The sequence below is a fragment of the Plectropomus leopardus genome, chromosome 13, assembly GCF_008729295.1.
Source record: "Plectropomus leopardus isolate mb chromosome 13, YSFRI_Pleo_2.0, whole genome shotgun sequence".
NCBI lineage: Eukaryota > Metazoa > Chordata > Actinopteri > Perciformes > Serranidae > Plectropomus > Plectropomus leopardus.
In genome coordinates, this window is record NC_056475.1 from 16,890,912 (window position 1) to 16,916,790 (window position 25,879).

The following is a 25,879-nucleotide window of genomic DNA, read 5'->3' on the forward strand; positions in this document are numbered from 1 at the left end:
AGGTAAAAAAAGAAACAAAAAAATCCCCACAAGCCCACGGCTGTCGAGGGTTTAACGTCACCCGTTTGACACACTGAGGCCGGTCAAGTGGCAGCGGCTACAAGAATTGGCTGGTCACTTTCCCTAGTCTATATTTGGTTGCAACAATAGAATCACGTTTACCTTTTTTTTTTTTAAAAAGATATACTAGGCAGGAGTTTTTCTAAAAAGCAATGTATAAACTCAAGTAATCCCTCGTGATCATGACTCATGACACACAAGTCAGTGGTGTTGTATTTTTCTGTAGAAACTCTGGACTTTTTATGCATTTTCTTATTTTATTTTTCTTTTCTGTTTGGGACTGCATGAACAGCACTCAAAACTGTGTGCGTCCCGCATCTTTGGCCCTCTACCCTAAAAAGAAATGCAAAATGTATAGATGAAAAATCCAAAACAATGTGTGACCAGGATATTACTCTAGAAGAAATTTAAAAAAAGTGTATCTGTAAATTAAAAAAACATTAAGTCCCCTGGAAATGACGACTTAACAAGAAACTTTTATATAGTTTTTCAAAAGGATATGTCAGAGTTTATCTTTTGTGTATTTAAGGACGCAGTCATGGCTGGAAAGTTACTGTAGACTATGTCTCAAGGGTTCATTCCTTTAATACCCAAACCAGATAAAGAGTTATTGATTATTAAAAACTGGAGACCCATAACTTTAATTAATAATTATGCCAAATTGCTAACACTTATTTTTCCTAAAGATTAAAAAGTTGTGCCTCAACAGAATTATTGATGAGTGTCAGTCTGGTTTTGTGAGTGAGGACTGATTCAGGGTGGTGGAGCCTGGTGAATAAAATCACCCTGATTGGCTGTTTAGTTTAGCGCACGCGAAGACAAACGGAAGTAAAAAACGTAAATAAAGGACTAAAAGTCAAGAAAGAAGGAGGTCAAAACAAACTTTTTAAATGAGGTAAGACTGTTTTTCTTTAACCATTAGGCGCTTAACAGTAACTTTTCCTGGTGGCTTTTGTTGTTGTTCACTGGCGCACAGTAAATATGTTGTTTTTTTCTTTCAGTGTTGTTGTTAATGTGCTAACCACACTCTGTGGTGCTAACTGGCTAATTAGCGTTAGCTGGCTAACTTGCGGTTTTCCGGTTTCACGTTTTGAATGATTATTACAGACCGCCGTCTGCTGGTTTGGAGAGATATCCCCTCTCACCCCGGCGCTGAACATATGGGCTCGTTTGCCGTCGGTTTGGTGTGTTTTTGTGCAGCTTTTTGTGCGAGACACGGTGAGTCGGGATGTAAATGTGTTGGGCTTTTGTCGCCGCTAGCTCTTGGATGTCGGTTGTTGTGTCTCTTGTCTTGAAACAACCCGCTGAATACAATGTCTTACTTGCAGGATGGAAAGCTTGATCCCTTTAGAAATGCCCATAGAAACGCGAGTCTGTGTGTGGTAAACAATGCACACATTTAAAACGCTACGAATCATTATTCATCTCAAAAACTTCAAACATGGACTTGAGGTATTTTCATCTCAATCTGCTGCTGTAGCCGTTACTAACACTGCATAACCAAATACATCCACCTGCTGATGAGTGTGGTAACACCACTTCAACAAACAAATCACACAGAGAACGGCATGATCACATTTAATGAACTTTGCATTTTAGAAAAGAAAAAGAAAATCATCCGCTGACTTTAGGCAAATGTAATGAGTAACGAGAGCCTTCGTGGAAATGTAGTGAAGTCAAAAGTACCATATTTGTCTTTCAAACCAAGTGGAGTCAGAGTAATAAGTTTAAAAAAGAAACTCAATTAAGTACTGCACTTGAGTAAAAGTATTTTGTTACTGTACACCACTATAGTTCTGCTTTACTTAGACGCAGCCTCCCTTTACTTCAGTTCATAAAGAATTTTCTCCATTTTTGGATTAATTGTCCATTGGCTATGCATCATGGAGGAATTTTAGAAAAACAGTATTCTTCATGAATTCAGCGTAACATGGGGTGAGTAATTGGCACAGATTATCATTTTGTGGGGGAAAATTCATTTAAGGTACTGATTTGTCTGAGAATATGGACAGTGAACCCCAGGGGCACACTTTACATTTACACAAACACCAATCAACCTTTACGTAGTGATCGCTCAGCTTGCAGGAGATTTTGACTCGTTGTATTTTATTATATTTGATGAATTCGGTTTCATGCAAAATTCTTGTTTTTTGTCACATGAAACTCCTTACTTACTGTAAACACATGAATGCTTTTACATGGTCAAGAAGTACAGTCGGGATCTTTAAAGCACAGAAATTCAGCTTTGGATTATAATCAGTGTTGCCATACACAGAAAAGCATGTCGTTGTTTTTTGTATTGTGCTGAGTATTTGAGGCTCATATCACTGATTCTGTTGATTTCACAGCTCTTCTCCCAGGAAAGTAAACCCTCCAACGTTTGGCACCTAAAGCTGGCACTTACTTCTGTTATTCTGCTATTTCTGTCTGTCTACCTGCTTTTTGTGTGCGCTGGGAGGGCCAGCACTGATTGTGTTAAATGGAGGAGGAGAGCGCCTCTTAGACTTCAGAAGCAGAGCGTTGAGCGCTGGTTGATCACGACTCTGTCCCGAAGAATAAAGCGTCTGTCACTGCGGCCCTGTCGGATCACTAGCTCGCTAGTCGACCTGACACTAACGCAGGAGGAAGTGTGTTCCCCTGCTTAGCGGCTCCTTGTTTACACGCCGCGCATGTCACGCTACTTCAAAGGTGGAGGAGAGAGCGGCAGAGATGCTGTATGAAAGGCCTGGTGAGGCGGAGAAAGGGAGGAGGCAGAGGAGGAAAAAGCAGATGAAAGTCGAGGAAGGCGAGCGAGGTGACAGTGTGACGTGGGCTGGGATGGTAGAGGAAGTTATGGGAGAAGAAGTTACACAAGAGGCTGCTACAGAAGAAGGATTAAATATTATTTTCAAATTAATATTTGAGTTGTTCATTTTTTCCTGATTGGAGCTTCAGATGTCTCAGGTTGCCCAGCAGGACGGATCAAGTGATATTTGAAACTTTTGACCTCTGATTGGCAGTGATTTTTATATCACAGTACTTAAGCAGTCGTGACACAGTGAGGGGTACCTGACTTGGCATCCAAACAGAGTCAAAACAAGGCAAGGATTGTTAGATTTTGACGCTGGTGTGGCACAGTGAGAGACGTGTCAACAGTAGGCAAAGCAAGGAGTCAGCTGGGAAAGAAGTGGCTATTATCTACTGTATGTCAGCATAGTGAAAAGGTGACCCGCTTAGTTAGTTTATCACTTTCTACACAGAAAATGATGCATTACATAAGCTGCATTGTTAGCACCAGTTTTGCTGGCAGAAACCTGACATGATCAGTCCTTAATTGGGAAGGATTTAACAGAAAATAGACATTTTTACACCTTTTCAGTGCTACTGAGTTTTCTGCTAGATTTATTTGTCAGTACTGTGTGAGTTTAGACAAAATCTTTCACTTTTTTCTCCTCTGGTTGAGGAACTCCTGCTGTTGACAGACATCTGTCCTCTATCCTGCTGAAGTTATGGTCGACTGGGATATAGGAAATATGAGTAATGTCATCATATCAGCAGTATGAATTCCTCTGTATTTACCACCTGCAACAGCGGGGCTGGTATTGTTCTTCTTTGTAAGTCTGTGTGTGTGTCATCATGGCTAAATGTGTTCCTGGTGACTGTAGCAGGAAGTACCACATGAGCTGTTTGCCAGGTGTTTATGTGTCTGTCTGTAGAGAAATTTTGTCACTACTGTGCAGTCACATAACTTAACAGTTTCTAGTTGAGATCACAGTAAAGGACGAGTTTGAAGATTGGCGTTGTCTGACCCAGGAGGCCAGAGGTAGGAGGTAGTGGGTAGGAAGTAGGGAAGGAGCCATTGCACCCCCACTGTACATCCCTGGTTCACATTTTTTCAAGTTGCAGACTGCTGTATGGTGGTTGTAGTGATCCTACTGCAAGATGGTCTCGATTATTTCTTTTATTTCAGTCGATGTTTGTTGCAGAGGTGATAGAGTTAAGAAACTTTTTAGAACAAGAACATACTGTATATGAGGATTTATTGACCTCTTCTGTGTTTTTGAGGAAAGTTCAGTTGCATCAGACCTAATTCTGTTCCTGAAGATAAATGTATTCATCTGGCCCGTATTTGAAGGTGTGTGTGTGTTTGTGTGTGTGTGTGTGTGTGTGTGTGTGTGTGTGTGTGTGTGTGTGTGTGTGTGTAAGTCTGAGACTGAGAGAGAGAACAAAAGAGCAGAGGTGTATGAAAGAGAGAAGACGAGAGAGGTTGAGATGGCATTGATGCATGTTTGTCCAGGGCAGTTTAGAAGTTCTGAGCAAGCTGCCTGACCCACAGTTTTCCCATGACACAATGAGCAGGTCTAATCATAGACACAACTATGGCTTAAAAAGTACATTTCTAATTCAAATCAGCCCATTTCTATAGTTCCCACACTCACATTTGCTTTCATAAGGCCACAACTGAAGGAAAATATTACATATTGGTTTTTGATGGAGAGGGATTAGAGAAATAGTTTCAAATGTCTTAGTGTTGGACCAACATCAGTGGTGTGTCAACAGTGGTGTGTTAGTATGGATACCAGTTTATTCTGCTCTCTGGATCGATTCATTAGTTTTCCGTTTGCACATCAGCCTCGACGTCATGTCTGTCAAAGCTTCTTTTGTGAAACTGTTTCTTGAAATATTTTTTTAGCACCAGCTCCTTCTACCTGTAGTTGCACTTCTTCTTTGAGATGAGATTATTTTTGTTTCATATCGCTAAACTCATGTTTGCACTGACTGAGCATGCTCAGTTCTGGAGTCCTGGATCACCAAGAGCCCTTCAGGCTCCAGATTCATGATCCATACATTTTCTGCAGAAGTTTTTTTGCAACTGGAATATATGCACATGCATGGAAAATTGTAACTGACAGGGGCCCCGGGCCCTGAAACAAATGGGGACTCCAATTCCAGAAAACACAGAGGGTCCTGGAGACAACCAGCTATTAGTATGAAATGCTGTAGGCTACAACAATATTGTAATGGGGCCCTCAGACTGTGCAGCCACTGTTGCTGCTCTCCATTTATGCTGCAAAGCTCCAAGCTAGTTTCTGAGGACCATGTTGGGCTGCAGTTTTTACAAATGAGGGGCTCAGTCTACATCTCGGCTCATGCCGGGGCCCCATGTGGAACATGCTTGCCCTGGGGCCCCTGGCGGGACAGTCCAAGCTCACAGGAAGGATTTTTTTTTTTAGTGTTAGTCTTTAAATGGTCTCTTCTACTTCTTCACCCAGCCTTATCATCTGTCAGTTGTCTGAGTTCCCTTTTTTTACAAACATCCAACTTCTCCACTGCATTGCAAAGGCGCGTTAAAGGGACAGTTCATTCCAAAACAAAAACAAAACACATTTTTCCTCTTACCTGCTACTTACCAGTCTTGATTGTTTCGGTGTGAGTTGCCGAGTGATGGAAATATTGGCCATAGAGATGTCTGCCTTCTCTCCAATATAATGGACAATGGATAATCCACGGACCTTGTTGTGAGCAGTTTCATGTAGGAACTTTTTTTTAAAAAAAAAAAAACGAAACCCAAAAAACCCACCAGCCATATCACTGTGCAGAATGAGGCATGGATCTACTACTAGCACCTTGCACCATGGAGCTAGCTTACATTACAGCAAATGTATTTATTCTTTTTTTTTTTTTTGGTGCTTTTGAGCACCGCTAGCTGAGTGCCATCTTATTCCATTACATTGGAGAGAAGGCAGACTTCTCTATGGCCAATATCTCTCAACACACTACAACTCACACCTAAACAATCTTGACTAATAGCAGCACTACAGGTAAGATGAAAAATGTATTTTTGATTTTGGGATGAACTGTCCCTTTAAGCTTTCACAGCTAAGTGACCTTTGTTTACAAACTGAAACTGATGTTCAGATGGTGGCAGCAGGTAGTCTGAACCTCCAGCTGAAGACTATCAGAGAGGACAGTGAAACTTCTTCAGCGCTCCCTGAGAAAAGTGAGCTTGTCACTCGGGGAGACTTGCTGGAGTTTGGAACGACAGATCAAACAGACTGGAATAGACCAAAGACAGACGGGGTGTGTGTACTGATTGATAGATAGCTTAGTGGTGTGTGACTTGTGCTTTCGCTTTATTCTGAGCTTCTTCGCCAGAAGCAGGAGGAATGTATGATGGAAGCAGGTAACGTCTCAGCCTAAACTGTGGCCAAAGCTCAGTGAACATGTATGTGGTTTAACATTAGACCTCACCTGATGGGAGCAGAGGAGATGTCATTGACATGTTTTTGTCTTTTTCTAAAATGTGTGTGAACAAGGTGTGTGTGTGGGAGGGGTGACAGACTCCCAGTGAAGAGACAATGGGTGTTAGTGTGCGTTAGTGATATGGAGGTGTTACTGCTGAACTACGTGTTCTTAAAGGTGAAGTGGCAACTAACCTGTTACCCCCAAAACACCCTGATGGAAAACACAGCATGAAGAAAAAATCCAATTCCTCCCAGTTTGACATTGTTGTGTTTTACCACAGCGCAGTGCTGTGGAATATAGTCATCTCCTCTCATCAGTGTAGTAGATGTAGATGAGTGGTCTGAAAAATGCAATTAAGTTTTTATGCATCCATGCACAGCTGCAGACAATGACTGGCTTCTATTGGAGGGTCTAACTGACACCGTTTTGTTGCAAGATTATGAACAACTTGCTTATGTTCAGTTTGAATTTGAAAAATACAATGTGGAGTTATACAATATGAAGTTGCATCTAATTTTTGGAGATTTCCCTGCATTTGAAGGATAGGGTTGGTGATACTCTACACTTAACGTTGTTGACAAATTCCAACAACAAATTGATCCTGAACATGAGTTGTTTAACCAAAGAACAAAACAGTGTATTCCTCTGGGCCGCAGAGATTCCCTGTTTGCCATTACAAACACATCATTGAACCACACTTGCACTGGATGAGTCATTCCTTCATTTGGATGTGCATGGTCACTGTAGTTTATTTTGAGTTAATCCCACATACAAAAGAACTTTGTGCCATAAATACTCACATAGAGCTCTAAATTTGTATTATTTGCTGTTAGAGTCCAAACAAATGCACCATTTAGTCCTGTTTGAGTGACAGTTGCTAAAAACCAGTGTCTAGCTGTTTAAGGAAATTAATTATTTTTATTGTGACAAAAACTATTTACAGTATCGTGGTCCCTCCAGGATTTTGCAGGCCTTTTTGAGATTGTTGGGGCCAAAAAGTTTTGAAGTCATGGCAGCTTTTTTGAAAAATTGTGATACATGTTGCATGTTAAATCTGGTGATGCTGTGCAGAAGATGCGTTTCCTAGGATGGCGAAGGCATGACTGCCCTACTCTGCCTCTGATCTGACATTCTTTTCCTAACCAATCTTTCTCCACATGTCCAAAACTAACCAATCTAAGCAACAAAGGCAACAAGCACTAACCAATCAGAGGGAGAGTAGGGTGGGTTATACCTCTCCTAGCAAACGCAGATTCGCTCGGGTGACTACTATGATTGCTGACTCTTGTGGGAAACAACGATGATGTAGTCAAATTTGCAGACTGACTGGGCAAAATTGCAAGGTTGCCCAGAATTCACGGGGGTTGGTTGAGTTTGCATTAATTGTTGCAATTGCAACATCACAGCATTGCAACGTGGCAATCCTCCATCCTGGAGGCACTGATATTGATCACAAGATTTCAAAAATATACATCTTCACATGGTTTTCCTGGTATGTTCAGCTCTTAATTATAAAATACCACAACGATAACAACAGCACAGTAGACACAATACTTTTTCTCCTATTTATGACATACTTTGCTGTTGACACCTTCTTATCTTGTTGACACCTTCCAGACTTTTGTACTTACACGACTTTGGATATCACACATCAAGATTTGCTGTTAAATGGCTAATTTCAAGTCTCTCACACAACACAGACATCCTAACAGAACAACTAAAATTTTTATTTCTGTTACCATGCCTCAGTCCTTTCTCTGCTATGGTGAAGCACACCTGAAACCAGCACCTTATTGAGGACGGAGAGAACCATTTGCTGGATTTGAGCTCTATGTTTATTCAGTTTTTCTGTCTGTAAGCTAACAATGTGTTTTTTTCCCCCTCTCTATTTCATCTCTCTGTCTCAGCCGATTGTTTATGAAGGCCAAGACAAGAACCCAGAGATGTGCAGAGTGCTGCTGACACACGAGATCATGTGCAGGTGAGAATCAAATCTCAAATCTTCCTCCTCTCCAAACGAACAATTGTCCCAGCTTCTACTTTTCTGTCCATCCCCTCTCCACACCCTTCCTCTTTTCTCCTGCAACATACTTTCTTCATCTGCAGAAAGTTGGTACCAATCACCTCTCTGTTCTCAATACATTTCTTATTTTGTCACCCTCATTAACCCCCCCACACATACACTCCCAGACGCATGCATACACATCCACATGAAGCCGTATCTGTTGAGGAAGATGAGTTTTAGCTCTCAGAGTCGTTGCTTTAATTATAATCTAAAGATGAATTTCTTTGGAAGTAGGTTGGGAGGAAAGAGATCTATTTATAGAGGCATTTTACCAACCTATCCTATACAATAGGAAATGTGTGTGTGGATGCATGCGTAGTGTGTGTGTGTGTATGTATGTGTGTGTGTCTGTGACGCCTGGTTAATTAGGACACAGAGAAACTCATTAGTCAATCTGAACCCTCCTGTTGTTTCATGGCTAACAAATGGGCCTTCCTCCACAATCTGACTATAAAATATAGGCAGAGTCTTACACACACACACACACAAACACGCACGCACGTGTGCATACACACAATATACACAAAGAAGTATGCATATGCACGCTCCCTCATGCACACCACAGTTATAAAAATTCAAATTTAGCACATGAATTAAGTTGTTCTTATTCCCTGACCTTGTCACTGAACAACTTTAACTGTAACAATATAAATTGGGGTTCATCTATATGCACAAGCAGGGATTTTAGCCGTGAAATCAGGCACACTAATATTTTATTCTATAGCTCACTGAATAATCTGCAGGCAGCTCAGCTGCAGAGCTTTATAGAAAAGCCTTTGAAATTCTGATATGATTTACAAGGAATTTATAAATAAATACAGATTTTATTGTAAATTATTGTTGTTCATCATATTGGGAATGCATTGTGGACACGATAAACTGTTCTGCGTAACGTGTAAAGTATACATGAACTTGTAGAGTAAAAAGGCCTCAGATATTCAAATATTTCCTCAGGGGGAGCAACAGTGCAGCAGCATTGCAGAAAGTACTACTTCTGCAACAACCACTGTAAACACTCTCTTTTCTGCAGCAGTCGCTGAGGTCAAAGTTACGGCTGTTGCCTCGTGTTCTAACATGCTGATTCTGCAGCGGGGGCCTCACACCCAACACGCGACGTAGAACACACACACACAAAGAGCTCAGGGTGTCCATTAATCAGTGTGGCTCATTGTCATGGTGGTGCTATTAGCCATATGCTCCCAGCCAATCTGCCACCACACAGACCTGCATCGCAAACGGTTTGAGCTCTGGCACGAATACATGAAAGGTTTCGCAGGAGTGAATGAAAGAGGCTACTGTTTATACCATGTGTGTAGCAAAAATGTTGGTTTAACAAACCGTTGTCCCCTTTCCACTTAGGGACTTTATTTATCAGAGCAGGGGGTAGGCTGGGGTGTGACTTTGTTTTTTTAAAATATGTATATCATGACACTCTACACAGCTGCAGATGTTTTTTTTTTTTTTTCACAATTTCTGGCAGTGATAAATGGTGTGATTTGGGGGGATGTTTTGGAAAGAAAACATGCCTTAAAAATCCACCTACAGGTTTTGGGGTTCTGAGTAGGGGTGCACTATAATGTCAGCACATCATCCGTATCAGCAGATATTGGCTTCAAAATAAAATATAGGAATTGGCCAACATGCTGATTTCTGCCGATATGGTAAAGTGGACATGTACAAGACAGCAATCATTTTTTTTTTTATTTTGCAAAATGAATGAATATAACAAACACTGAAAAACATTGTATTTTATGTCTTCTTCTACTGGAGGGCCATCATGATCAGAGTATACAAAATATGTTGTTAATATGATGTTAAATTTCACCACAGAAAAGACTTGATCATCCCTAAATTAGGTGGGGAGAAAAAGTGGATATATCGATATCGGTAGCAGTTATCAGCCAAACGATTTGTTATATATCCGCATATCAGATATCGGCAAAATAACTAATATCGTGCATCCCTACTTCTGAGGATTTTTAGAATAAATAGAAAATACAATCATTTAAACTTTAATGTCCCTTCGCTAAACCAAATCAAAAACATAACTCCCTGCCCACTTAAAAAATGATCTGAAATACCTCCTCAGTTTTGCACCACTCCCTCCCCTTTTAAAAATTCTAACAGTCCCTCAGGCAGCTTTAAGGTTGAGAAAAATGGCTTATTCGGCACAATCAGTTCTGTATCCGCTTGTTGCAGCTCTTTATTAAAGCTACATGACGCTAACTGTCAAACAGAAAAAAATTCAGAATATTTTGTGCATCATTTTATGAAGCAATTTAGCTGTACGGATTTGGTTTCTTCGGAAACTTTTTGAATAAAATGTCAGAAAATTGTTCCCAGAGCCCCAAAACGACATCTTCAAAATGTTTGTTAAAGATATTCAACCTACTATAGTGAAAAAAAACCAGCAAATCTTCACATTGAGAATCTGGAACCTTTGCTACTGATCCACTAATTGATTAATTGTTTCATTTGGATTCCCTTAACTAAAGCTATTGTTTATTACTTTCACATATAGAACCAGGGAAAATGGGCTCTCCAATTCATGCTATTGGGACTCCATTGTTTATAAGTGTGTGCGTGCGTGTGCGTGCGTGTGTGCGTGTGTGTTGGAGGAGGGGAGATGCAGGGGGAGAGCAGATGATTAGATCACCGGGATCCAGAGGAATAAGTGCTACATTACCCCCGTCCCGCCCCTCGTTTTCCTTCCCACCACCCCTCCATTTATAACATCTTCTAAGCTGCTCCCACTCCTCTTCCTCCACTGTCCTCCCTTAATCTCCTCTCCTCATCAACACCCCCCTCTCCTCCCTACCCCGGGCTTCCAATTTTTCCTTTTGCTCCCCATTTTCCCATTCCCTCCCCGTCTCTGGTTTTCCTCCTCTGTAACCTCTCGATGGTGCCGGGCCGTGTAGTGACCCAGTTCATAGAGCAGCAGAAAGGAAATGACAGGATGAGAGCAGAAAGAGAGGCAGAGCAGCAGATAGCAGAGACAATGTGTAAGGTGTAACGTATCAGTCCCTTTCTTTTCACCTCTGCCATCTGTGATGGTGGGAAACCCGAGACGTCTCCCCTTCCTCTTCTTCCCACCCAAACCTCTCCTGTCCCGTCACCTCCCCTCTCTCTCACCCTCTTGTTCTAGCTTTCCCTCCCACGCTCATCCTTTCACTCTTCAGCCCCCCCCCCCCCCTTTATCCTTCTCCTCCTGCTTACACCTTTATTCATAATTGATGCACACAAGAAAGCTTTGACAGACTTGCAGTACATATGTGTGAATTTTGGAGTGCATGCCAGTTTTTTTAATATAAATTGTGTGTGTGTAGGTGTGTGTGTGTGTGTGTGTGTCCCACACTCTCCTCCTCCTCTGAGCCTCAGGCCTCTTCAATCCTCTCCACCCTCCACCTCACATGTTCGTCAGAACAATAACGACTGAGTGGAAGTTGTCATATAATGTTTTCAAATACATGCATGGTAGCAAATCTCTCAGAATAAAATTCGACCAGTTTCTTGATTAAAAAAAAATCAGTATGTCATCTTCAGGGGTTCAAAAGAATTAAAACAAGTGCACACAGTTTTCAGGAGATGAGCACAGACATTTAGATGATATCTGTGTCTATTTCTCACTGTCAATGTCATTTGCTGTTCCTTTCAAAACAAAGAATATTTTATGAATCCCACAATGCTATGGAAAAGTATTGGTTCAGTTTAAGTACAAAAATATCTTTGGTGTAAGGAAAGATCATGTTTTTTGTTTAAACAAGTTAAGGTTAGCAGTATACAACATTGTCATGCTTAAAGGGACAATTCACCTTTTCTCTTATATAACAAAACTAGACGACTCTCAGTTTTCAGTGCTCAGACTGCCAAAAATACACATTTGAATAACTCAGCAGCAATGCCTCTCTCCAGAAATCATAACCTGGTTAATCAAGATTATCCAAAGACGTTGTTGTGAGCGGTTTCACTTAGGACCTATTTCCTATCTGCTGAACTACATCCAGCAACTGTATCTATACGTAGAAGGACGTGAGTAACTTCTGGTCCCTCACCTTGCACCGCTTCGCAAGCTAACATGACAGCTCAGCTGAGGATGACACCATTAATGTTTACATCTCGTACTTTTGCGAGCGCGAGCCTCTCGTCCATGGGTAGATGTAACAGGAAACTGCTCACAACAAGGTCAGTGGGCTATCTTGAGTAACGGGGTCATGATTTCTGGAAAAACACTTTGCTGTTGAGTTTTTTTTTATCGTTTTTTTTTTGCGCATTGAGCACCACAAGCTGAGTGCAATCTTGTTCTGTTATATTTGAGAGAAGGCAGACATCTCTGACACTCGAGATTGATAAACAGCACTACAGTTAAGAGGAAAAATATGTTATTTTGATTTTGGGGTGACCTGTCTTTAAAAAAAAAAAACAATGTTTACTGTTGGTCCTTCATTTTATTGAATCATCCCTCCACCCCGATGTCCTCTCTCTGTGACTTTGTGGTTCTGTAATAACATCACCTTACTTCCTCCTTTACTCCTGACAGATAAGAGTCATAGTTATGGCAGCTGCGGGGCTTTGTCACTTGAATGTAAACCAATGTCATTATAGGTACTTGCTAAAACAAAAGTGTTGTTGTTCTCTGGAGGACAGTCTGACTGCACAAGCAATTCTTCAGGGTCGTAATCCACATTGTCCTTGATGACATATATGTTTTAAACCCTCAGAATCTAAACTAACTAACAGTTATTCAGCTCACTATAGGCTTTTTAATGTATGAACTAGCAGGATTTTGGAGCATATCAGGAAATGGCTAAGCTCACCAGCTGGCCTGTGCCCTCTAGATCCGGCTATACACTCACTTTCCATGTCGTATGAGTCTATTTTTATCCGTGTTGTCAGTCTAGAGCTGCCAGACTTTCTGTAAAATTCAATTTGGTGTTAAGTTCTCCACATCAGAACAGACAAAAGCACATGGTACTCCCATTTTAACATCTAAATGTGAACTCCCGTATAAATGAAGTACTGTATGTTCCCTGTGTTTAATTCCTTTCTAACTTTGACCTGTGTCTTCTTCTACTGTCTTTTCTTCTCACAGTCGGTGCTGTGACAAGAAGAGCTGCGGAAACCGTAATGAGACACCCTCAGACCCTGTTATCATCGACAGGTACTGTCTCTCACTCCATCTCTATCTTTGTCTTTCCCTCACACACTCTCACAGACACTCTCTCACACACACATGCTGGATGATGGACTGCGTTGACCTGTTTGAATGGCGGCGTGTGACGGGATGTTTGCGTGTTTAGATGATCTGCCGTCACTCCTGAAATAGACACTCCTGAGATAGAATCGATGGCTTCTGACGGAAGACAGACTGAAACATTTGGACTGAAGTTTTGCATTTATGAGTCAAACAGCAGGACTCGTCAGCGGTGGTGATTTGCTCAAAGCAGGAAATTAAACGTCCAAGCAGACATCACATTTAAGTGAGCATGTGCACCTCAGTAATGCAGTCATTGACCTGTGCAGAGGTGACATCAGCTGCTCAGTTACTACCTCATATCTGGCAGATTCAGACACATGCGAACACACATGCACACCTATGCGCATCTTCAGACTTGAGTGAACAAACAGACGAGTGTGTGTTCCTCTACGTAATGCAAAACACAGCGCTGTTTACTAGCAGGAGCTGTCTGTCGTTTTCGCTGCCGCTTTTTTCCTACCTGTCTGTCTGTCTGCTTCTTTCTTTCTTCCTGTCTGTCGAGGTGGAGGACTGAAGTTGCCCCTCCCTCGCCCCCCCTTCTCTCTCAGTGTCTGTCTCTCCTGCAGCAGCGCAGAAAAATGGGTCATGAGCAAAGAAAAAAGTGACAGAGAAAAAACTGAAATGAGATCCAACCTCATTTTAATCTGATTTCTTCTTGGCAGTTGTTTTAACCCTCTGTGAGCAGGTTTCTCTGCATGAACGTCAGCGTGTGTGTTTTAAAGAGTAATTCACGGGCAGTGAAGGAGTGCTGATTTTTATCATTCTCACCACATTATCAGAGAAACCAGCAATTTCTGTTGTTGTTGTAACCAGCGAAAGGTAAAACCTTGGTACAAAATCTAGAATTTACATACATTTTTATTAAAACATGAATCATTTTTTTATTGAGATTATTGTAAATATCTTACAGTACGACTTAATGAAGGATAAAAATCATTCATGCGAGAATATTTGGTGCTCTTTTTAATAGAGAGTCAAAGTTCCTCCCCTTCCAGTGGACCATCACTCATTTTTTTTATCCTGTTTGCAAAAATAGAGCAAGGGTGAGTGTTTTTTCAAGCAAGTGACACATTGCTTAGCGTGTTTACTGACGCACGGAGCAGGTTAGGACATCTTCATTGAGAAAAACTGAAACAATCTGATGTTTGCCTGTCCAGCATGTCCAGTTGGGAAGAGGTGTAAGACTGTGAAAATTAATAGACAGTTAGAAAGTCACGTAAATGGGATATAACCACATGAGCAACGGGTGCTGCTTGTTCTTCTGCTTTCCGGATGATAAAACGTCCAGGAGACACTGATTAAAACACATCAGGTAAGATAAGTATTTGTGCCAAGCTGACAGCCATGTTGGTGTTGGTGATGTATATCGTGCGTAACCAGAAGTGTAGTTCACCAAGCGTTTCTTTAAAAAATGTGGGAAAAAAGGCAACAAGCAACTTCGCAAGAAATGTTCCACAATTTGCAAGAAATTAGTAGATTTTAAAAAAGCTTGGGAAAAATGTCAAGGGGAAAAAAAGGAAATGCCAGGGAAAAATTATATTTATGATAATCATATTTACATATTCAAAATCATGTTACAAAATTATATTTTAAAGCACTTTTTCCAGGTAGTTTCTTTTCTTTTCTTTCTTTCTTTTGTGTGTGTTTGTGTATGTTTTCAGTTTAATTTTTAATCTTATTAAATACTTACTTAAATGAATACATGGTTATGGCTTCTTACAAACCCTGTTTAACTAACTCAAATGACTTTGTAATCAAGATATACAAGTCTTTTATCAGTGTTTGATTCTTTGCGAGGTTCAAGATTTTAACCCCAGAGGCAATTATTTAGGACATTTTTGACAGTTTACACAGCCAGACATGTACAAGTATTGTTGTTTTGTCTCCCATCAAAGACCAAAAAGGAAATACATGTTTTAGGTGTTGTGACACTTTCATGTACTTTCTTCTTGGGTCAAATATACATGAATTGATATTTCATGTGTTTTTCTTTTGTTTTTTTTTTATTCAATCAAATCAAATCAAGATAAATATCATAGTGGTGTATGTGTCTCCTGTGTAATTTCTGCTGTCAACAGCTATTAATATATATTTTAACATTTTGACCTCACTCTTAACACATGGACTCCAAGGAAATAAATTCCTATCTTTATCATGTATGCCTCTCCTCTCCTCTCCTCTCCTCTCCTCTCCTCTAGTCATACACCTTAATTCCGACTTTTAGCTTTAAGGATTTGGTTCCCTTTTCTCTCACCTCCTCCACTTATTTTTCTGTCTGGAGAAACCTTATGAAGTGGATAAACACTTGTGTCTCAAAGTGAGCTTTGAAGGAGCTTTTTCAAAGCGCACAAGTCTCAGTTTGTGTTTGTGCGTGTGTGTCCTATGTGAGACACAAAGTGCAAAAGGCTTCATGATCGACAGCTACACATGATAGTGTTATTTATGTGTGCGTGTGTGTGCGCGCGTGTGTGTGCAGGACATTATAGTATCTTCACACCACAGTCTTCTGTTTATGTTGGCTATCTCAGACATCTCAGTATACACCTCAGTATATAGTATATTGGCCTGGAAAGTGTGTGTGTATGTGTTTGTGCATGTGTTTGTGCATGTGTGTGTATGTATGTGTTGGTGACTGGGGTTGGGCCACTGACTAAATAGAAGATATATCAGACACAAAGTGACAAAATAGTAAACTTATAATAATAATATGTGTATTACTGAACTGTCTGGTGAGTATTAATGTAAGTATGTATGTGCGCACGTGTGTGTGTGTGTGTGTGTGTGTGTGTGTGTGTGTGTGTGTGTGTGTGTGTGTGTGTGTGTGTGTGTGTGTGTGTGTGGAGGAGCAGAGTGAATTGTGGGAGATGTCGGGGAACTTGGTCAGGATGGAATGTCAAGGTTACCGTGGATACCGTGGGATACTTCCTGTAGCCCCCCCCCTCCACTTCGCAGTGGTTCACAGCCTCTCAGTTTAACATCTGGAAATCTGCTGTCTGACCAAAACATGTGGAGAGAGAGAGAGAAACAAAATATGAGCTATAAGTGTGTCACTGCTTGTAAACAGGCGAATCCTCTTGAAGTTAAACTAAAAACACATAGTCTTCCCTATTTGCAGTCAAAATGCTTCATTTTTTTAAAAAAAATGTATTATTAATAGTTTCTTCTTATTAAAGGTAAGAAACAAAGATCTTTAGAAGAATATCAGAAATGCTCCCTTTTCCTCTCAGTGGCCAGAGGGGAGTTTGGGTAGTGCGTTTGATTGACAGCAGCTGTGAGGCTGAGCTCCGGCAATGGAGCAAGAGACATGGTAACAAAGTTGCGCTGCAGCTTACAAGTCATGTGCAGTAAGTTGTTAGCAGTGGTATTAATTTAAGACTTAGAGCCACATCAGCAGCTGATGATGGAGCTCATGATCACGAGCGCAGATACAGGTTGTGTCTGAGTTTGCTCAGTAACCATAACCAGCACAGTATCATAGCCCTCTTACCAGAAATCCTGAGTGCAGAGCTGATGTTCTTCCAGGTGTTTTTTTAGTGTGTATTGAGCCAAAGATACAGTCTGTGGAAGAGATGTAAATCTCAGGTTATCTCTGCACTAAAATAACCAACTTCACCACATTCATCAGAGACTGATATTCATGGAAGAAAGGAAAGATAACCGCCAGCTGCGATTGGTTGTTCCTCATCACATGCCACGGGGCACTGCTGCTGCTGCTGCTGCTGCGTTCCAAAAGTTGACCTGCGTGTCTCCATTGAAAACAATAGAAACGAGCACGCAAAAAAAAACGTGGCATGTGTATGTCCCCTTAAACAGTTCAGATTTTTCTTCAAACAGTTGTTTGCCTTCAGCATGTCCTTGCTGATATCCTGTCTCAACAACAAATACATCCAATTAAGAAAATAAGATGATGTCAAAATGCTATTTTGACATTAATAAAAGTAATGCCACAGTGATTATCATGAATTAACAAATTCAAACACTCCATTGGCTTCTTATTTGTAGGAACAAACAGGTAAAAGAAATGAAGAAAAGAGTTTTTGCAAGTGACTGACAGCTCATTGCATGGTGTCTGTGTGGATATCAGTCCGTGTGTGTGTGTGCGTGTGTGTGTGTTTGTGACTGACAGCTAGCTCATCGTACCAGTGTGTGTGTGTGAGTGTGTGTGGCCCAGTTAATCCATGTTGTAGCACAGCGAGTGTCCCGTTGCCTCTCAGGGTTAATATAGGGTTAACGACATGCAACGATATCCTATCATACGCCTGCTTGACTCCTAAAGAGCCACATCCACCTCTCCTCCTCTTGTGTGTGTGCGTGTGTGTGGGGCTGCCATTCAGTTTCTCCTCCTTGTATATCTTGCTGTCTCTTCTCACTCAGCATCCTCATCTCCTCTTTCTTTCTCCTCCCACACTTCTATTTCCCTCCTTCCTCATTTCTCTGTTTCCTCCTCTTTCTTGCCCTCGCTCCACCTCACCCTCTCTCACCCGCCTCCCTCTCTGTGCCTCCGTCTCCCTCTCTTTCTCTTTTCCCTGCCTGACTCTGTTTTACTCTCTCTGTGGCCCTGAGGGGTTACCTACCTCACTGCTCAGTTCGCTGCCTGTTTAGACTTCTGCGATTGGCTTAATAGGCTCAGGCTGTGTGTGTGAGTGCATGCATGGTTGTGTGTGTGTGTGTGTGTGTGTGTGTGTGTGTGTGTGTGTGTGTGTGTGTGTGTGTGTGTGTGTGTGTGGGTATGTGTGTGTGTGTGTGTGTGTGTGTGTGTGTGTGTGCGTGCGTGCGTGCGTGCGTGCGTGCGTGCGTGCGTGCGAGTGTGTGTGTAGTTCGAGGGGGGTTATAGTCTCAGGCAGTGTGTGCTCACAGCTTAGATCAGTGTCAAGACTTGAGGAAGGTGGTTTGAGAGTATGATATTGTGTGTTTGTGTGTGTGTGTGTGTGTGTTTGGGGGGTTATGGATACCAGTGTGTGTCCTCGCAAAGTCTAAAGGGGCCCACATAAGCCTGAGGGGTTTAAGGGGTTCCCCGTGTGTGTGCGCGCTTGTGTGTGTATGTGTGTGTGTAATCTATAGGGTTAAGAGGGGTCACAGCTTGAGGAAGAGATGATGGGAAGGAGAGGAAGGAGAAGGGAAGAGAAAAACGATAGGAGGAGGTGAACATGATAAAAAAAGCATTTACGGGGAATAAAAAGAAGAAAGGAGGAGCAAGAGGAGGGTGAGGAGAGAGGGAGAAGGAGAGGGAGTAGGAGGGGGCTTGTCTACGCAGACAGAGGAGAGAAAGGAGGTGAGGAGGAGCAGAGCAGGGTTTGTTTCAGGGGATAAGAGCTTCAGTCTGGGGAGTCCTGTCAATCAAAGAGCGCCGGGTGGGGGAGGAGGGGGTGCTGTCAATCAGCTGGAGGAGGGAGAGCAGGAGGAGGAGGAGGGGGAGGAGGTGAAGAAAGGCGATGAAGGGAGCGAGGGGGATCTTCTAAACGATCTCTTCATCTTTTCTGCCTTTGTCTTCCTCTCTTTCTCTCCCTTCCCTATCTCTCCCTCTCTCTCCCTCACTCTCTCTCTTGTCCTAGTTACCAAAATATCTCTGCCAACCTGGTATGTCACTGTTCGCTCAACTGTCACTGTCTGACGCACACACACACACACTCACGTATCTAAAATAGACAGGAGATATTACGCTTTCTCCTTTCTTGACCCGTCCTCATGTCTCTTCTCCTTCTTTGGCCTCCTTTCCTCCAGATCTTATCAGTCTCTCAAATTCAAATTTGCTCTATTGGCACGGCCATGATTAGGTACAGTTTGGGTAATTCAGGTGTAATAAATCAGTGTGTAAGAAGCACATCAGTACACTAAATACTGCAAAAATTTGCACACTCATGTGGTCCAGAGGATGACTCCTACTTAGTTTAGTGATCCCCTGACTTTTCCTTCTAGCACCACCTTGAAGTTGACATTTCTATTTTTGAAGAAAAGGTCTCAAAAATGTATACGAGGAATTGTCCTGAAATTTTCAGGCTACAATTTTAACAATTTTAACTTGTCTAATAGCCTACTTTGGTTTATGGCCAAAACCTGTAAAACTAATGACAGTCCCATCAGCCTCAGTTGTACTTTGTGTTTAGTGTGTTAGCAAGCTAACATGTTAAACTTGAGAGATGATTACCTCTCCAGGGATGCTGCTCCGCCTTGCTTTCAATTTTTCCCAGTGGCCACTAGTGTTATTGTAGCCAAAAAAATCCCCTGCAGCCCAAAAAGCATTTTCTGTAAAACTGTTGACACAGCAACTGCAAACAAGATTAATTACAAGTTTTTATTCATGAATTTTTGATCCATAGAGGTTTCAAGTTTGCAAAACTTAACTTGAGTTGAGAAAAACTATTTAAAAGTCTGTGACATAATCATTATCACAAGTGTATGAGTCAGGGGGATTTCGCCGGGGGAGCAACAGCTGTGCATATCCAGTAGGCTGCACACCATGAAAGTAAACCTGGAAGCTAGAAACTTTGTTACCATATGTGCCAGGTGAGCAACTTGGAATGAATGAATAGACGCCATATTGGGATTCAGTATCTAGTTATTATTATACATCTATGGAGATGATGAACATGACAAACATTAAAGCATTTTAGGATGCAGATGGTAGCATTTAGTTTAAAGTAGTGCATTGCATAATTACAGACTCACAGAGCTGCTAGCATGGCTGTATACTCCAAGTCTTGTTTGGCTTTAATGTGATTGGTCGAGGGTGTGAGAGGGCCATGTACTGTTAAGGTGTGTTCAGTAAATATGGCTGCTGGAGTGCCAGCTGTGCTAACGGTTGTGCGTTGACTAAAAGCTTTATCTCTAAAAATTTAGTCTTCGTCAAGAAGTCCCATTCTTCATGACCGTAAAGTTAAATCAGTTCGGATGTGAATACTTTCAGGCAAATTGTGTTTGTTCAACTCTTTCTCGTTCTCTCTCTCTGTCTCTCTCTGTCGCTTTCTCGTGTTGCAGTATCACTTCCTGTGTTAAAGGTCAGCAGTTGCTTGGAGATGAGGACTATTGGGAATTATTCATACCATCGACTTAATGTCAGCGTTCACTTCCCTCACTGTGTTTGTGCTTGTGTGTGTGTGTGGTGTGTGTGTGTGTGTGTGTGTGTGTGTGTGTGTGTGTGGTGTGTGTGGGTAAGAGACGGGGAGAGAAGGAGAGAGAGAGAGAGAGAGAGAGGATGTTTTATTCATTTCTTTCATTTAGTCTCTCAGTCTGCACCTGTCCTAGCATTTAGAAGCTTGGCATTCACATTAGTTGCTGATTTAGTTTAACTGCTTGCTCTAATACACACACACACACACACACACACACACACACACACACACACACACACACACACACACACACACACACACAAACACGTACACACCATTTTTGTGGGCCTAAGTGTCGAAACTAACTGTACTTTTTCTCGCTCAGGGTCAGAGCTGGAGGTTGTGTTGACAATATTGGGAGCAGTGGTGCTTTATTAGTGTTTCCTCTTTCTTTTTCTCTACTTTTATTTATCTTTTATTCTTATGACTGTTTCTGTGTGTATTAGAGGTCAGGAAGTATTTGTCTTTAATTCTCTCTTCCTTTTCATCTCCCAACAAATATCTAAGGGCCAAGGTTGCACACCGAGGATGGATTGCAGAAATGCTTTTTTGTTTGATTATTTTTCGTAGAAAAGGAGATACAGAGCTGAGGATAAAAAAAAACAAAACTTTTTTTTTTATCCGACCTTGCTTTCTCTTTTTCTATCCCTCTTGCTGTCTGCTTGTTATGGGAATGGGGCTGTGAATATTAGTCAGAAAACTGAACTGCCATGGGCTATGACTGGAGTAGTGTCGATGCAGATGTGTAGTGTGTGCTTGAACCCCCCACCACACTCACACACACACACACACACACACACACACTCATACAAAAACATACACACACTATTTTTCCCTCTTTCTGTCCTCCCCCTTTCCTCCTCTTTAACCTCCCTCATCCTCCCTTCCTGCTCCTGTCTCCTACTCCTACACTCCCTCCAACACACACACACAAACACACACACAAACACACACACACCCTTAGGCAAGGATCACGTTACCCTAAAAGCTACAAACACACAGACATGATGGCCTCACACACTCACACATTTTCCCATCTGTTCCTGTCGGAGCTGTTATGATGCCTCGTTTACTCTAAGAGGCTGCTCGTTGTCAAAAACTACAATTACGTTTATGCAGCGTGTGAGTGGTTCAATGGATTTGTGTTCAGAGTAACTGAAAGTGTGCAACATTTAGGATGACACTTGACTGGTGTCGTGTTTGTGGTGAAAACTAATTAGGAAAAGTACTGCAAATATTCGTTTTTTTAAATACATAAAATAGTTCCTGTCTTACTAAAGACATTTCGTTATGGCAGTTTAAAGCTGAAATAGACAAAGATTTTTGCTTTAAATTTGATTAGGAAGTTAATGTTGACTGCACAATGTCATGCTATAGAATAATGACATCATCGGCTTTTAGACTGATTCCCTGTAGACCTCGCCTTTGCTAAAGCACTTTTTTTTCACATAGAGACTTTTTTTCACACACTATGAGGCCGCTACTAAGCCCCCTCTTTATGCTTCCTTTACATTTTTTTTACACAGAACCAAACAACGGTTATAAATTGGTTCTGGCATCACGGGACCAAAAGAGATATGACGGGCTTGATGTTTAACATTAAGATGTCAGCCTCTAGGTAGAGCCCTCTTAACAATAACAATGGCATCACATGGCAACAACAATCATTTACATTTGCTGTTGTAAAGCAGCTGATCTCGTCCTCTGCTCAGAAGGCAAGCTGATCCTGTTGTGGATAATATCACTTGGAAATGTAAGGACATAAAGTTGTCCGTTTCCACTTTTACAAAGTTTTATTTTTATTGTGGCATCAGACGAAGCCACAAACCTCCAAATCATGAATGTGACCAATAGTATTATCATTTATTAGCCTCCTTGAAGGCATGGCTCAGTAGTGGTCAGACCATCACCTCCAAAGTCGGTCGATGCCATTCTTAACCCTGCCTCCAAAATCTTCAGATTGGTTGTCCTCTCAACCAGGGAAACAAACAGCCATCAATAAGCACAAAAAGCAGACCTATTTAAATTACTGAAATGGATCGGATATGTGGGCAGTGATTCCGCGGTCTAGAACCAGGCTATTGTGCAACACTCCAGGGATTTATTAGACCTGACAGAGAACATCAGAAATCATTTCAAGTCAAGTTTCCTGGATTTTGTATCACAGAGGGGAAAAATCAAGCCGGAGTGTGCTGTGGGCAGCGTGGAAAAGGAAACATGATTTTATGTTAAATCTATGTAATTTCCTTTTTGTTAACCGAATAATTAGCTGACTGACTAATTAGCCTACTGACTGATGGATTTACCGACTTGGCTGATTGATCAACAAACTTACTGACTGACTGACTCAGCGAGTGATTATATAAACTACTATTGGACTGGATGACTTCTTCACTGGCAATCAAACGAAACTGGCTGACGCATTTGTGTGTGCGCACTCGTGTGTGTGTGTGTGTGTGTGTGTGTGTGTGCATGTGTGTATGAGTGTGTGTGCATGCATAGTTGTGTGGTATGTGGATAACCTCCCGGTGGGCGATGAGACCATGGTTAGAAGCCTCTGGGTACGTACACACAGAGTTCTCTCTTACCATGCACCCTTTACTGGACAGCCATTAGTCTCTCTCTCTTGCTCTCTCTCTCACACACACACACACACACACACACACACACACACACACACACAGTATTAAGGAGGAACAGTACAGAGCGGCTCATTCACGATAGGTGGTTGGTGGTGGTGTGTGTGCATGTGAATGTGAATATCTTAAGCTCTGTCATTAAAAAGCAAACACATTTAGTTGATCTGGAAAGTCCCTGCAGACTACACACACACACACACACACACACACACACACACACACACACACACGTTAACAAACACACTGATGGGAGTGGGAATTTTCCCCTTACCACAAAGTGAACTGGTGGTTGAGGTGTTTTGGGAGGCCAAGCATGAGTGTGTTTACCTACTGTAAGAGAGTTTGTACAACTGTAAAAAGGAATTTGGGGAGGAGAGGAGAGGAAAGGAGAGGAGAGAGAGAGGAGAGGAGGAGAGGAGAGGAGAGGAGAGGAGAAGAGAGGAGAGGAGAGAGTGTAAATGTGCCAGCCATGCATCATTTCATTATTAATAGCCGTGTCGGAATAAAAATGCTAACCTTGTCCGATCTAACGGACGGCTGAGTCTGCAAGCACTACATTGCTTTGTGTGTGTGTGTGTGTGTGTGTGTGTGTGTGTGTGTGTGTGTGTGTGTGTGTGTGGTGGGGGGACACTGGTCTACAATGAGGTCTTGTTTCCCTTTGTTAGGGCCGTGCTGGGCGAGCTGGTGAAGTCATTGTAACCCATACAGGTATAAATATCTGTGTGTGTGTGTGTGTGTGTGTGTGTGTGTGTGTTTGGAGGGGGGGGTGTTTCCCGTGCAGAGCAGGCCAGGAAGAGAGCACCAGTGTCCTGCCGAGAGGGGCATTGTTATCTACCTCCTAACACACACACACTTGGACAAACACATACACACACATACAAATGCATCACCGCTCCCAGACCGAGCTGCCTGATCTGCACACCGTCTGTGTCGCCAGGGTAACACATAGCACACGCCCAAACAACAACAAACACTGTGTTTTGCACTGCCATAGATGAAAAAAACATCCCGCCACACATGCAATCACATGTGCAGTAATGTAACATACATGTTCATGTGAAATGGACTGTCCTTTCTGAGACATGTTGTTATTTCTGTTGTGCAGCCAGAAAGAGAAAAGCTGACACACACACACACACACACACACACACACACACACACACACACACACACACACACGCACGCACAGAGGCAGGCGAATGCAGTCCTATGGAACTGCGGAGGTGTAATCTGTCAGACAGGAAGCTAGCGGGGTCAGAGGTCACCAAGCACTAATCGATTAGCCGTCAGTTAGTGCCTCGCTCGAGAGGAGAGCACAGCTGAGGCCAGCTCTTCCACAGTGTGTGCATGTGTGTGTGCGAGTGTGTGTGTGTGCACGCACGTGCTTGCGCCTCATGCTGAAGTGTTCAGGTTTTTGAGTTTCTATGTGCCCATTAGGAATGTGTATTTGTGACGGCACTGCGTGGGTGCGTGCATTTTTTTTGGACTTATTGATCACAGAGAGCGGAATTTTTTGGGTCCGACCCTCCGAGGTTAAATACTGCTCTCTCCCTCTCTCCTTCCCGTTCTTTCTCTGCCTCTCTGTATCTTTCTCCGAGCACAGAAAGAGAGATAGAAACACTTGAACTCAGGGCACGCTGCGTAGGTGTTAGCCAGCTTAAGTGTCAAACCCGACGCTATCATCTGGGTGTTTATTTAAAATGAAAGACAGTTTCTGTAAATCTGCATTTCTTCTCTGTGACCTCTGGCTTTGGCATAAATATAACTGGTCTTCTTGGAGTATTTATAATGCATGCTTTTATGAGAAACTGGCCCGAAAGCCAAAAGGTGATGGCAACTTGGTGATGATTTTGTTTTGTTGCTTGTGCTGACAGACCGAGGAAGACGGACAGATAAAGAGTTTCAATGCGAAAGCAGCATCTAAACACCTTAGTGATATTACATAATCATTTGATTACATCCATTAATCAGCAGAATGTTTTATTTAGAGTTTTTGGATTCAGACGGTTTATACTGTTTATATTCCAGATTTCAAACTACAAAATTGTCAGATTATTGGCTGAATTCCCTTCAATGTCATATGTGAACCTGTATTTCGGACCAATTTTCTATTCCAATCTGTATTTTTATGTCATGTATCTTTGTGCAAATGTCGCAGTAAAAGACCTTGGAGACTTTCTTTTAATTTTAGCGTGAAGGAAGTCAACTTTTTTTTCTCTTAGCTAACCAAGTTATCTATTTATGCAGATTGTTTCCGTTTAAATTTAACCAGGTTTTGAGTTGCCCGCAGATTCCTATCCTTGTGTCGCTCACAACACTGAAAAATTACTTTTGGGAAATATGCTTATTGACTTTTGGGGCAAAAAGTTAGATAAGAAGATTGAAGTCATTCTCATATTTGTCTGGTAAATATGATACTACAGCCAGCATCAAGTTAGTTTAGCTCAGCATGAAGACTGAAAACAGTAACAAACCCACACGAGAACCTTTTAAAGCTCTCTAATCAACATGTTATATCTTTTTTTTT

General features: G+C 41.8%; 1 pseudogene; it reads left to right on the plus strand.

Moving 5' to 3' along the window:
* LOC121952361 overlaps positions 1-25,879 on the plus strand; it is a 209,151-nt pseudogene that overhangs the window by 5,494 nt on the left and 177,778 nt on the right.